Below are 5,600 nucleotides of genomic sequence, written 5' to 3'. Positions count from 1 at the left end.
TATCTAAAGTTTTGACATGAAGGACATGAGTATGCAAAGTATGTCATTGGCATTAGGATCCATAGAGATCACGCTACAGGAATACTTAGACTTTCTCTAAAGGCTTATATTAATTAAGTATATGGAAACAATTTAAGGGTGACCAAGCGTAGTAAGCCCATTGACATAAAGTACATTTTCTAGCGTGAGAAGGTTAAGGTTTAAGTGTCATTAAGATTTCCCTATATGGTTACAGAAAGATTGTTGCAAATCCTCTTACTAAAGTTTCCAGCCGAAGATAATAAAGTATTTAAAGAGCACGTGATTCGGATAGGTGTTCGAGAGTCATTATGTTATGATGTCCGGTATTTCTTTTATATATGCTACATTGCAGTTAGTTTCTTTACGCCCTATGGTGACAGTTATTTTTTGTGATACCCCTCGGATCCGAGACATGGGTTGATCAGGCCCAGGCCCAGGCCCAAACCCGAGGGAAATCAAACAATTAAAATATTTTAAAACGAACACAGATGAAAAAAAAATGAAATAAGAATAACTATTAAAAGCTGAACAGAATACTAATATAAAATCCCCAATAGCCTGACAAAACTTAATAAAATCCAACTTCCAAAACTTCCATGAATTACAACTCGGGAATCCATCTAGTGGACCCCTAAATAAAAAAAATCTCAACTGAAATGTAATCAACTGACATAAAGCCAAATACTAAAATATGGAAGGACATCCTACGTCGTCGGTGGAATGAATGATAATCCCTGCACAGCACGATCAAGCCTAAGACTGGAACCGTCCGATACCTGAAAAATAAGAGTGGGTCAGGCCCACGAACAAGTTCTAATCTAACTGCAATCCATATAGTGACCCGCTACGCAGATACACCTAAATACCTCACCATATCTATCTAGTCCATACATAAATATATCCACACTAGAGGACCTTCACTGGACTATAATGGGGTCTCAACCTGAGTAGAAGGCAACATACAAAAACGCACCCAAAGGTGGGCATGAATACCTAGACCTAACAGGGTACACCTCAACCATTATATCCAGCTATGCATCCCAATGCATACACGCTCCCTAACCAACGACTCTGAGACTCATGCCCATATCGTGGTGCCATAACATATATATAAAGTCCGTCTAACCCAAGGTATGCCATTTTATTGTTTATTGAATTGACATAAGAATTTTAATCCAGTTTAGTCATTCAACTTAATCAGTCGATCTGACTTAAACACAACCAACATTTAATCCAGGTAGTCATTCAACTTAATCAGTCGATCCGACTACACACAACCACAATTAATCCAGATAGTCTTTCAACTTAATCAGTCGATCTGACTAAACAAGGTTTAGGATTCAATATTTTACAATCCTTCCCTTAAATCCAATAGGTTAGGTTTATGCGTTTTGAGCTAAACCATCCCTAGTATGACACCGTCCCATACCGGTTCATACCATCCTCCACAACCATGTAATTGACAGAATCTATTAATTCAGCAATTAAAATTCCACATATATATATAATCGTTTAGCGATTTATAATCCAAAACCAATATCCAAGTATTTGCAATTAAATCCAAGCATTTAAACCATATAGTTGTAAGGAATGATTTCATAATTTAACCACTAACATCTAGAGCCTACATAGATCACATCTAACACATCAATGACCCTATAATATATTTAAAACCATTGTATAAACATATTAAATCCCACTGGAATGCCTAAAAATAAGATTAAGTATTTAAAACTTCATCTATCCACTAACCGTATACAATGTACATAAGTGTTATACAGTTTGATCCGTTAATTTAGAATTAACCTTAAATCAATTTAGGGTCTTAATAACACCCAAAAATTAACTATTTAATCCCTCCGTGAAGTCTCATTAAATTTCTAAAATTTAATCAAGCCATTTAGTTCATTTCTTCTGTTAGTAGCATACACCGTTGTATATTTTTACACTGCTACATCCTTTGTCTTAGAGACTTAAACCATGCAACAATCAGTTTAATAACACTTAGAATTAACTACTTAGATCCTCTGTTAAGTCCCTACAGTTCATTAGAATCACTCAGAAGCTTAAACAGTGCTCAAAACACCAAACAGAGCCCTAGAAAACACTTTCTGGACGTAAAACAAATTGGAACCGGCTCTTGGAATGGAAGAGCCGGCTCTTCCCCTATTGGAGCTGGCTCCAATTCCCTAGGAGCCGGCTCTTGCTGAAGGGGAACCGGCTCTTGACTTTCTAGAGCCGGCTCTTGACTTTCTAGAGCCGGCTCTCTCCCTCTTGAGAGCCTCCAGTTCATCTCTGCTCCGTTTCGGTCAATCTGCTCCTTCTCCGATCAATTCCTACCCCTCTGCTTGTTTCTTAAACTGATCTAAAGGATCTAACACCCTCCTGATAGCATCCCCAAGGTTTGATTATAGCAATTTAAGTCAATTACAAAGCTTAAGTTTGCTACCCAACTTAATATGCTGTTAGTATGAACACCGGAACCATATGCAAATTGAAGCGGAACGGATTGCAACACGTATTTAAAATAGAATAATAGCATCCCTATAAGCTTTATATAACCCCAGTAGTGTTCCTATACTGTGTTTACAAAAGTTGCAATCAAATACAGAGACTAAATTTACAACAGAATCAATATACTTGACGTACAGGATACTGAAACAAATATACACGAACTGTAAATATATTGGATTTTAAAACAAACAGACTACCACCCAAGCATATAATAAAACATGCAGGTTTCAATCATTGATTAGTTATTCCCTAGAGATCATCTAGGTGCACAGAACACGGCCCAAAGGGAAAGAGGAAGATAGAACTTGCCTTTGAGTTTCAGACTTTGAAACTCTAAACCACCGTCTCTGAGGTTTTCCGACCACCTTCTAAATCGTCGTTCTACTCCTCTGCTACTCTTGGTTAAACCCAGAAGAAAACCCTTGTTCCCTTCTTCTTGAACTTCTCTGTAGATCACTCAAGTTTTCTCTGTTTCTCTGTCTCTCACTCTCTGTATCTAGGTATGTGAACAGAGTTGTACGTACTTCCCAAAACCCTAAACCCACATTATGATATATTTATAGGCCCAAAACAATAACCCTAATCCGTGTAAAAATTAGAGACTAAGCCCTAATTCCAACCTTAATCGGCCCATGAAACTACCTAAGTTGAAACAGACGGCGGCTATGATAAAACCTAAACCCTACGTTACGATAACTCAATTATAAATAATTAAATAATTACCATTTAATACAATAATTAACCAATTAATATAAAACGCAATTAATCAAATAACTCACGAAATAACAATTAATTTAATTTAAAGAAAAATACAATTTAAACAATTAATTAAATTAAAATACTATTTAAACAATACATTAATTACCAGGAATATCCTTTTAAATCTAAGGGTATTACATTTTTCCTCCAGTTTACGCCTTATGGTGACAGTTATTTGCATCCAAAATAAAGTTGTGATGCATAATTATTATTATCTTGATATATATGGTTTATGCACGTGCTATTATGTTTGCCTGGAGTGATATTTTACTCATAAGATTGTTTGGGTTAGATGTGAGATTGGCACCAAATCGATAAATCCAAAATAATTATTAAAGGTTGTCTGAGAGTAATAACTCATACGGTTGTTTGGGCTAGATATGAGATTGACGTCATATCGGTAAATCCAAATATAAAATTTGTCTGGGAGTGATATTTCACTCATGAGATTGTTTGGATTAGATGTGAGATTGACACCACATTGGTAAATCCAAACATAAATATTAAATTTTGCCTGTGGGAGTTTTTTTCACACTCCATGAGGATAGCTTGGGCTAGATATGGAATTGGCTCCATATCGGTAAACCCTCACACTGAACAGAGGTTGGCAGTTTGCTGTAATATGTTCAGGTGACATACCGCGATGGTATGAAGTAGGATGGATAGCTTGGGCTAGATATGGGATTGGCTCCATATCGGTAAATCCTTACACTGAACTGAAGGTTGGCGATTTACTGTAATATGTTCAGGTAACATACCGTGATAGTATAAAGCAACATACCGCGATAGTATGAAGCAGGACGGATAGTGAGATATGCGTTTGGACCCCATGCAGTTTGCACATCTCATGAAATACAGTAAAACCACTATATTTGCTTGAATCCTAGATGGAATCAGTTTTGAGACCATGAAACTGTTTAGACTAATATATTACTTGTCTACGCATTCATGATCTACTATTGAAGGAATTTATGGAGGAGAGTGTTCTAAAATTTTAATTCATCAATTTCGATAATTGTGTTTTCTAAATAAAAATGAGTGGCTACTCGACTTTTATAAAGTGTGTTGCAATCCATAGTGTCATTTTATAAAACTTAGAATGCATGAACCAAGTGGGAGATTATTGGAATTTATAGATATATATATATATTTAAATAATAAAAATTATTTTATGGTCCTATGTACTACGGTTTCTAAAATAGGATTGCAATGTGATTATTGATACTTGATGGATTGGGTTGTACTCTCCAATTTGGTGGTCTAATTGGGAGCATGGTTTTATACCGTTGGATTGTGGTTTTCTAACTTATTTGGTGTGATTTAATTCTAACCATTGATATCTAAGTTTCCATGATAGGAAGGGAGACTTAGATATGCTTGTTTGTAAAGAAGCCGTCCCCCCTGTTGTTGTTATAAATAAGGGTTTTAAAACCCTTATTCAGTCCTATCGTATCGATAACTTTTAGAAGAAGGTAAAGCGCCTCTAATATTTTACAGGAACTGATAGAGCATTATATGGATATTCTAAAGGTATTTGTGCGTTAATCAGCAATCAGGTACGAGTCTAAATTACTCTTTAATTAATTAAAGTATTCTTGATTTTTACATAGATTAATTTGAAATAAAACCCAACGCTTCTCTCTTGCATATGAGAGCCTTCATTTGTGATTCACCTCTTACTATAGAAGAGAGATATGTCGGTCCTGCAAGGCCTTACTTTTTATCTAATCAATTTTTTATTTGGATCATTTTTGAGTTTTTGATCTGAAGTCGGGTTTGGATTTTAGAGTTTATTTTAGGTTTTATTGTGACAAATGGAACTGGTCGTCTGGTAGACCTCCTCCGGTGTTGTATAAGCCGGAATCTTATAGTTCCACGTATTTCGGTAATTGATAGCCATAGTTAAATTTAAAGGGGAGTGCCACGTCACAAATGGAATTCGTATCGTGCAAAAGACACAGAATAATTTTTAGTCTTTTCATTTTATTATCAAAAGGAGTTGGAGTGTCCGAGGAAAAGATGCTTGGATCCCAAATATCAGTTTTCTTGTACTATATATGCTTATTACTTTAAACAATGAATGTCACTACTTTTTTATTATTATTATTAATTTTTTTTTAAAAAAAAAAACAGAAAAAAATACTTTCTACATTTTTCTTTGAAAGAAGAGAAAGTGCACTGGGCCATAAATCTAAAGAGTGGATGTCACAATTTCATCACTAAAAATTGATTAAATTTCAGCATTTATAAGTCAACTTCAATGATTACAAAAACAAAATGCAACAAACCCTCTACAACACCAAGAC

This window comes from Cornus florida, unplaced genomic scaffold, assembly GCF_030987335.1.
Source record: "Cornus florida cultivar Cherokee Brave unplaced genomic scaffold, ASM3098733v1 CherokeeBrave_3.0.0_Hap2_Chr05, whole genome shotgun sequence".
NCBI lineage: Eukaryota > Viridiplantae > Streptophyta > Magnoliopsida > Cornales > Cornaceae > Cornus > Cornus florida.
Note: the sequence above shows the minus strand (reverse complement) of the source record.